Here is a 10,567-nt window from a genome sequence, read left to right on the forward strand (position 1 = left end):
GTTTTGCATACTTCTTAGAAATTATTCATGTTAGGCAGGAAAGGAATTTTGTCAGTACATGGATTTTGTTTTACTGCTCCACTCCCTTCCAAACTACAGCTAAAAGCTCTGTACTGTATTCCCTGGGATTTATTGTGGTTAGTGACTGAAAGCCACAGCTGCACCAGTGGGGAAGGCAGAAGGACAGTGGATGTCCTTGTACCCCCTGGATCGACTTCTCCTCTACAGCACCAGCACTGTGTCTTCACAACATATTGCAGGTGGCTCTTCTGATTCTGTGACTGAGCATGGGAAGATGCAATTGTATGATTTCATTTCCCACACAACCTTATCATCTGACTGAATAATAATTTATGACGAACATAACCCCTGTTCAATCCTGTAGGTAGGCTCATCGTACCTACAGGAAAGAGGAAAATAATTTTGTTTTTTCTCATCCACTTAATTTCCACTTCAATTTTCCTTTACCAATGTAGGTGTCATCTGTCATTCCCTTCTTCTCCAAAAGACCCGACACTTTCCAAGCTGTAGTGCCACTCTTGAGCCAGCCAGGAGAGGGTGCCGGAGAACACAGTCTGCCAAACAGCTCCTTGGGTAGTATCGTTCCTCAAAATGCAAACTGAAGTCCACTAAGTTATACTTTTCTATTCTCATCTCTTTAAGTCGTTTCCTTGCTAATTCAAACTTCTTGCTACCCACTGTGTCCTTTTCAAATGGCATATTACAAGTGCAAATAATATAACCAGATCTCTTCAATCTGGAATTTTGACAAGATGCCTTTGCTTGTTATTTATAAATGATTTAACATCCTCCAGTGTTAAATATGAATTCATGCCTCTCTCATTTACCTATTTAAAGTGTATGTATAAAAGCAAAGAACCACAGAATGATGGAATCATTTGGGTTGGAAGGGTCCTTTAAAGACCATCTTCCAAGGGCAGGGACACTGTTCACTAGACCAGATTGCTCAACGCTGCTTCCAGGCTGGCCTTGAACACTTCTACAAATGTGTCATCCACAGCTTCTCTGTGCAACCTGTTCTGGTGCCTTGCAACCCTCAGTAAAGAATTACTTCCTTATGTCCAATGTAAAGATACTCTCTTTTAGTTTAAAACTGTGGCCATCCAGAAAATTCCTTATCCATCGAATAGTCTGTCCAAGTTCCAAAAAGTGAAATTGTTAATTTTCTTAGCCTGCAGCCTAGAATAAGGAAACACGAGTCTTCTGGAATGGGAAGTATTTAGATAAAACACACTCACCTTTTAAATTAGAAAATTTCTGATATTTTAAGATGCACATACTAATATGGTGTTCCTGCTTTCATAAATGTTACTATGATCCCCTAACCTCATGAAGTGATAAACATCAGTAATAATTAAAGAATAAAAACAAGAAATATAGCATTTCATTCAGGCAGACAAAAGATCGAGGATGATAACTATTTATGACAAACACTGAGTGTTTATGAGCTCCCGTCTCCCATGCTTTAATTATTTGAAGAAACTTCTGGATTTATAGTCACCTGTGTTCTCCAGTCTTAATAGTAGAAACAGCTTTGTGTGATCCCTCAAAGCAAATAAGAGAATTCTTTAACATATAAAATTAACTGTGTAATGACTTTTCATGGAACAAGTAATTTACTCTATCACATATGAAAAACTTTTTCCTAAGTTCACCTATTTTTTCATTGGTTGTGTTCCTTTTGAAATTATCCTTAATTATTTTTAAACATGTGTGAGTTTTCAATGGAGGAACGCAGTACACCTGGTCTGTGTCACATTAGCAGAGAAAGCTTCTAACTGGAGGCAATGCGTATAAATCACCAGTTGAATCATCTGAGGAGGGAACAAGAGACAGCAAAGTCATCTTTTTGGTACATAGCTATGGAATGGAATAACAGCTGCAACCTTCCAAGGCACTTTTTCCACCAGTCGTGCCTGAGTCTCTAGGACATGCAAACATGCATACCCCAGACTGCCCTGGGTGGCAGTACTGCAACTTGTTTTCACAGAGCATCCTGGGAATGTGTCAGCAACATCTGGGAGCTGCACCAACGCATTTCCATCTTTTCTGTGCTAGAGGAATGGGAGAAGCAGTAGGAAAGGGAAGGGATGGATCAACAATGGGAGAGTAGTCTCTTCCGTCCCAGTCCAACCTGTCGAGTTGAGGAATGACCAATTGGAAAAGTAGTGACCAGAGAGAAAATGTCAACAAAAAGTGTTGATGTGAGCCCACATCTAATTAAGCTACAGAATGCTGCTCTGCAGAAGTTGGTGGACTTTAAAACTGTGGAGATTGCTGCAGAAAACAACTAGTGAATTCAAGGATGCAGTGGGTCTGGCTGAGCCAGAAATAATTTTCCCATAGTAACCCTTAGAGTGCTGTGCTCTGCATTGGTAGCTAGAGGAGCGTTGATAACAAGCCCATGCTTCTGCTGAGCAGTGTTGTAACATTCCTTCTTCAGTCAGGGGTGAGATCCTGTGAGGGGACACAGGTAGGCCACTGACCAACACTGACCAAGGGGATATTCCATACCATATGATGTCAACCCAGATATAAAGGTGAGGCAAGGAGCCAGAAGGCAGGCATTCACTGCCTTGCAATGGCTGCCTGTTGACAACCATTACATGTGCTGGAGCTCTCTGCTTTTCAGAGAAGTGGCCAACCATTGCTGCTTATGGGAAATAGAGATTAACTGCTCGCTTCTGCTTTGTGCATGTACATGCTGCTTTCGTTTGGGTTTTTTTTTCCCTTTTTGCATAAATATGAACTGCCTTATCACAACCCATGGTTTTCGTAATTTCTTTTTCCTCCCACCTTGCTCTCTCCCCTGTCTGGCTGGGAAGGGGAGTGATAGAGAGGCTGAGTGGGCATCTGGTGTTCAGCCAAGGTGAACCCACCCCAGTAGATTAAAATCCAGATAGACCTACAAAATACAGCAATTTCACCTCTGTGGCAGAAAGCCCTTGACCTACAAATCGCCACAAGCTGAGAAAACACTTTTCAGACATAGCACTGCATGCATAACCCTTTCCTTCTATCCTTTTGCATGCATGAAGTGCTGGTCAGTGGCAGGGGGACACTGTCCCACAGCCTTTAGCTTGAGTTCCTATGGCCTTTCTTAGGTTTTTATTAGCTTAAGTGTTTGCAACATAATAAATGTGAATTTAAAAATCAAAAGGAAAATTTGGATTTAGCCCCAAAATTTCCAAGTAAATCTTGACTGTACAGCATTGCTTTTATGATTGTTTAATTCTGAAGGTTCCTTTCCAGTATGATATTTTAGCTTATAACTTTTCCCCTTATATTCAAGACATATATTCAACTTTAGTGTTATTATTGCATTTCTCATGAATACCTGTCACGAGGAATTCCTTCTAATGACAGATTATTTTCTGGTTTTGATGTGGAGGAAGGATTTCAATTAATAAAAATTCTGTTTAGCTGGAGTAATATTAACAGATGTATTTTATAATATTATCCAGGAATAACATAGTTATTCATTACTTTACCTTTTAAAATATTGTTATATTTACTATATAACACAAAAATCAATTTTATTTCTTTCAAGGGGTAAAATCAAGTATATAATTAAATAGCTTCAGCAAGTTGATTTTGGTGAATTTATTATTTAAGAAAGCATAGATAAAAACTTTATTCCTAGATAAAACCTTCATTATATTTACATAATGCATACAAATATATCTTTAAGATGTCCACTTCCTGGAAAAAAAATCATACAATATGTTTTAATATGTAGTGACATGAATATAGCTATAAGCTGTCACATGTTTTAGTGAAAATTAGCACTTTAGCCAACACTTCAGTGGAAATACACTCTAATATCAGATAACAGATTTTAATTACAAGACAAAATTATTGCCCTCATACAAGTGAAAAAGAAAAGTGATGAAATGGACATTTGGAGCACTTGAATCATAAGAGAAAAACCTGAACTATTAGTCTAGCACTCAGTGGGTATGTACAAATCATGCTGCCAAGTTTCATTTCACTGAAAAAATCACTTGCCAATCAGTGGTTACCACTGGTGAGCACTGTGAAAGATCTCAGCTTTGAAAAGGGAGGCAAGAGGTTAACAAGTCTGAAGCTGCATCCCAGGATGTCAAATGAATGTGCCAGGAACCAGTCCCTGGCACAAGGGCTGACTGGCACAGACACAGCTCTGTTACTAACCTCCCAGGCAGCAAGGATCCTTGCTGCAGTCTGAAGGGCAATTGGGGTGAAGAGTCTGGAGAGGTAGAATTTATTCTAGTAATATACACTGACATTCAGCTGGCAGCCACCCATAGTGGTGGTCTCATCTCAACTCCCCCCTCCCAGTCCTAACAAAAATGATCATTTTTGTGCAAACTATCTCTAAGCATCCGGAGGAAAAATAGATGACTAAGAGTCAATGTGGATTAGTTAAGAATAAATCATGTCAAGCCAATATAAATTCCATTGTGAGATGGTCACAGGCCCGTGGGTAAGAGAGAAACAGCTGAAGTCATATATTTTTATTTTAGTACTTCTTGTGACACTGTATTGACAGTGCATTCTCAAAGCAACCTAGGGACCCAGGTCTGGCAAACAGTTGCATTAATAGCCTGCATGATGAAATAAAGAGTGCAATATTAATGTGCAGACAACTCCAAGCTGAACAGGACTGTCAGTGCTTTGAAGAATGCTTAGAATTTAAAATAATCCTAACAAGTCATATCATTTTACTATAATATCATGGTTGTTTTAAACAGACTAAATGAAAATTAATGAAGGAATCATGAGCTGAAGAGAATGAGAAAAAACTGAGATAAGAAGAGGCAATATTCATGTGCATAAGAAGTTGCTACAAAGAGGGCACTCTGTTCTCCATGGCTGTGGGGGACAGGACAAGAAGTAATGATTTTAACACTTTAGCACAGGAAGTTCAAATACCAAGTAAAGATAATTAACAGTGGAATGACCATAGCTGGGGAGATAATGGAAACTGTTGCTGGAGACTTCTAAGAGCAAGCTAGACATGTATCTACCATAATCAACATCAGTATAGTTGAAACTCTTACTCCTTGAATAATTCCTATTGCCATTTACAGAGAACATATTCATTATTTGATATTCGACAAAGGAGAAAACTGAATCACATACAGACTGATGATAGGAAGGAACCTGATTTGTTGCAGCAACACAAAATCTGAGCATCTCCAGATAAGCACATGCCTGTACCTTTACACAGCCCTGGGGGATGCAAATGCACACCTCTGCAACTGCAGAATCAAGGTTTCTCTCATGCTTCTCCGACATCCCTATATGAAGCAACAGAGTAAGATGTCATCTTACTGCTTAAAACATTTCAAATCCATTTATAATTATTAAAAAGACAATATTTGCCAAGATCCAGAACTTGCAGAGGGAGGATAAAACAAATCTTGTTCTTAGAAACACTGAAATCAACTCCCACCCAAACTTCCTGATTACTCTGCAGAGTAAAGTACTATATAACTTCTTCACTCCATAGAACTAAGTGAATTCAGGTTGATTAATATTCCCATTATTTAAATATCAAATAAGGTCACACTCTAATCTAAAAGCATTTTCTGAGTGGGAACAATTCCAAGGATGATTGCATACTGTTTGCATTTTTTTCTAGTCCTATTCAGAACTAATAGTGGCTCCTGACAAGAAGCTGGAGAAAGCTTACAATGTCTTCAATAAAAGCAGAAGTAAGTGATCATTAAAAAAAAAATAGAAAAGGCATCACATCATCAAAAAACTGTGAAAAAGCCAGGCAATTGGACAACATTTGTGAAACATTACAATGCAAATCCAGCAATTATTTTCTCTATGTCTACAGAACATAAGATTCTAATTAGAAAAGAAAGAAGTAACAGCACCTCTGCTGATGCTATTAGTTACCTCTCATTGAAAGTGGACCTTGTCAGTACATGTTTCCACCTTATTAAGCACAAAAAACCTACTTGCTTATAAAATCCCTAAATGATCTTATCTTAGATTAAAAAAAAACCGCTTCATGTTTCTGAACTAATATTTCTTACAGATTGAAGTAGACAGGAGATGGAATGAGAAAATGTACAGTATTTGGGAGAAGACAAATTGGGGAACCCTGAAAATTTATTGAATGATTTGTTAAATGATACAAAACAAAAAAAATAGCTAAATTCAGTACCTTTTGGTGAAATTAAGACTCTGTGGGATTAGTGACATGTAGATAATTTTGAGTCATGCTAGACCATGAAAAATAAATTTTATGAGGTACAAGAGAAAGATGCATTCCAACGCACATTTGGGGCAACAAATAAATCAATATACAAACTTTTGAAAAATAAAGATATAAAACTCTTGAAATGTTTGTATTCCTGATGAAGCATTGCTAAACCTATTGGTGAAGATTCCTAGTTGGCAAAAACAAAGGTTCCTTAAAAAAACCTTGAACTCGGCTGTGAAATCAAAACTGTTGGCAGTGTGTTCTGACAAACTCTGAATACAAAATGCCCCCTTCTTATCAAACTCTGTATTCTCCAGTCATGTCCAGTTTCACATTCTGCAATGAAGAAGGTAGTTTCTCTGGAGGTTGAGGTCAGGTCACAGACACAGAATGTTTGCAAAAGCACTGGAGTATCTGATGAAAATTTGCATCATGCCCCTAAGCCAGAAGCAGGAGATCCTAGACCTGGTAACAGCCTATTTTTTCCTATACAAGCATATAAAACTTAGTATCTTTGGGCAAAAGTAAATCACAAATTGTTGGAATTGACAAATGTAACCCTCATCTGCAGTTTTAAGTAGATATAAGCTCACTGCTTCAGTGGTGTCCACCAAAATCCGTTTATAAAGTTACAAACATTACAATATACTAGTCATGAACTAAGCACTAATCCCATATTTGCTGCTTTGCTGCAAAGAGCACATGCATTACACTGTAACTTTTCTAATCAAAAAGTAGAAGAACAGTCTGGATGTATACAGGATCAGAGGAGAAAACCAGTATTTAAACTGTGATGAAAATAAAATTCTGAAATAACAATAGTGTTTCTAATACTCCTAAAGTGGTATTAAAAAGCAGTACTGATATTCAGATCCATTTTCCCCCTTATTAAAAAACAAGACTTTAAAACTCCTGTCTGTACTGGATATTTGTATAAACAGGTTATGGTTTAATGTCTTTTTCGCCAGATGACTGCTATCCTTGTTCGTGGGTGTACCATTTAAAAACAACTGTGACAGGAATATGCAAGTCCATCCTTTCTATTCAGTGTTCCCTTTAATGTGAAACTAACATAATTGTTTGGCACAGCTTGTGGTATTTGCTTACAGTAGGTTTCAGCAGGCTATATTTCATTTTGTCACAAGTCTCTTGAGTCCAGGGTCAAAGTCTGTTTCTTTTAACTCTATTGATACCATAAAAATTAACACTAGGTGCTATTTAAATATTGTTTATGAAGATTTTAAGTTATCTTCCAGCAGTGATACAATTTTAATACTGATCTGAGGCCAGATCCTGCAGCATAACTGCTGAAGAACAGAATGGCAGCCCTTCTTGCATCAAGCTCATGCATTTGTGGGATTGTGTGTTGATGTGAGTTAAATTTGCATTCCATGAAAACTCAAGACTAATGTTTTGAGTGGGTTGAGTGGGTGCACTTGACTGCTTAAACTCACTTCAAGCCCACGGTAAACAGGAATGGTAGCCTCTCATAATTACTTATATCTATATCAAATGTAACATGTCAATGAAAATTACAAGAAAAAATAAGAGGTATACGGAATAAAGAAGGGAATCTACCATTTAATATACTTAAACACTTTTATAATGGAAAAATGAACAATTTTTAAACAGTCTGAACCTGCATTTGTTACCTCAATTACAAGGCCCACTAATGTCTTGACATGTAAATTAAGAGAGCAAAGTACAAGGAAATCAGGGAAACAAAACCATAAATTTTAATAACAGATGTTTTTGCTAATGAGTATTTTGAATCTTATGAAATTCATGCCAGCAGTGGTTGCACAATAATTGTATTCATTTAAGTATCTGGAGGAATTTTTCAGTAGACGATTTTCAAAGCTTAGACTTTACTGTAGATAGGAACTGCAGGGAAGGACATAACCTTTCAGCTATTCTGGTAATTATGGATATACAAGGGCTGTGAGATTGAATCATATTTCAGAAATATTTGAGCCCAATCCTATAGTCTTTCCTGAACTAAAGCTTGCCCTGCACTGCTTTGTGCTGCAGCAGGGAATGTTGAAATCCATTGGTGCCAGGTGGCACTGTACCCAGGGCACCTCCCACAGGGAATGGGATATGAAATCAGCTCTGACAGGATTCTTTCCTGTCCCTATACTTACAAGATCCCCTGACACTCCAGTTCCAGGAGGCATTTGCTGCAATTAGCAGTTAAACTGAGTCAAGGGACTGGGTGTCAGACATGTGCAGCTGGGCATTGCTGGCTGGGCGTCTCGAGCCAGTTTGGAACAACACGGCGTGAGCCAACACATTTCTCAGCAAGAGTTTTGCCATCGTGCCTGGCTACAGCCAAAGGCCTCATCCAGAGAGGAGGGCAATGCCTGCAAAATGCATCTGAGTCTCAATAAACAGGTAAGAGAGGCTGATGCAGACTCTCACTGTTGCCCATAATTCATGGCTCAAACGGAACCCGTTTCCTTCAGCTAGGTAACCAAACTATAAAACAAAAACATATTTGATATGGTCGACAATTCAGAATCAGTAGGAAACATTTTCTTGTTTATCTTGTCTTTCTTTAGATAAAAATGAAATAAAATTACAAGCTTACATTGTAAATAAAATTACCAAATCAGATGCTAAATAAAAATTAAAAATCTCATTTGCTCTTCTTGACATTTATAAACATTACAATTTTTCAGCAACCCTAGAAAACATATATTTTTTCTTGAAGGTGGAGAACTCTTATTTCTGTCCTTCATATATTCAGTGTTCTCAGAAACTTCACAAGCCTCTGTATCAAAGCAGAATGTCACTGTTGAGGAAAATACGATACTGCCATTGTCTAAAGTAGACACCTAGATCTTTCTTGTAAAAAAAAAAAAAAAAAAGGTTGCATTTTCCCCAGATAGCACAATTATGTTATTGAAAGGGAACAAGAGGATGGTAACAACATAACTCATTCACGCAGGGAATATTATCAAGCAGAAATGTACCTTTCACGAACCATACACACAAACAACACAAAATCCTTATGCCAGTGATTTAGAAGCCATTGAGGACTACACAATCTGTTTGATTACTTGGAGAATTTGTAGTCCAACTGGTATCCCAATAATCTTTTTGATGCTGAAGGCTTTAAGCTTTACAATTTACTCCTGTTAGTATTACCATCTATTATATGAAGTAGCACTTCAAGACCACATTGCAATAGATACTGAAAAAATAACTCAAAAGTCCTTGTCCCTGTTCATAATTAAGCCTCTAAACCTTCCCAGAGATTGCCTGTGGGGAGGAACTTTCTGGGTAAGTGTCTAGTCAAAAACATCAGTAAAAGCAGAAAGGAACAAGGGTAGGAGGATGAAAGTAACTATGATGTGCTCCTTGGCTTATATATATGGATACTATGAGGTTGACAGAAGCAAACCAGGCTAAAAGAATAAGATCAAAATATAAATATTGTAACATCAGTTGAATAAATAAAAAACATGTTTCTGGTTCCTCTTCCAAGCTATTCAAGTTTCCACAAACTAATTTATACATGACTACCCATATATAAATTTCTACTTGTTCAACACAGGACGTGAATACTGGAAAACCCCATGCAAAATGTCATTATTAAAGCAATGCCCAAAGGACTAATACAATACTTAATAAGAAGATTAGGATAAAAAACTTTGCAAGATCCTTTGTCTTTAAAATCTACTTAATGTGTGTGAAGGGGGAAGAGTTATTCATATTTTTCTCATTTACAAGGACTGAGGTAAAACTCTTAGCTTGGACCATTCATTATTGATATTACTTGTGAAATATGGTTAAATTCAATTCTGTTATCCTGAGCTCAAATGACAATATTCTGCTAATACAGTTTCAGCTCTTCCCTTAAGTTGAACAGCTATTGACATAGCCCATTAGATACGATTTATGCTGAGTTTCCTATTTCAGTTGCAGTTTAGATGGATTTATGCTTTATTCTGGAGCATGAGAAGTCATGCTATTTCGATCAGCAGTGCCTTGGATCACATCTGCACCCTTGATATCCTTTCCCCATTACCTTGTGTCTGCCCCCCAGGGACTTAGAACTGATTGTCCCCTCCAATATCACATCTCACTTGGCCTCAGCATGTGCAGTGCTTTCTGGCTCATACAGTGGAGCCTGTGAGGATGTTCTAATGCCATGTCCTTCCACATCATGATGGTCTCTCATTTTGCCTTTCACTCCTGGGTGAGTGTTCCCATAAATTGATGAAATTTGTACTGGTTCCAAGCATTGCATTTTGCCAGAAGCAAGTGGTAATTGGCAAGGCATTACTTTGATTCAAAGGGGAGAGCTCCTAAGAACAGTGTTAGATTCCAGGTCAGTGA

The sequence above is a fragment of the Pithys albifrons genome, chromosome 4 (assembly GCF_047495875.1).
Source record: "Pithys albifrons albifrons isolate INPA30051 chromosome 4, PitAlb_v1, whole genome shotgun sequence".
In the NCBI taxonomy this organism is placed as follows: domain Eukaryota; kingdom Metazoa; phylum Chordata; class Aves; order Passeriformes; family Thamnophilidae; genus Pithys; species Pithys albifrons.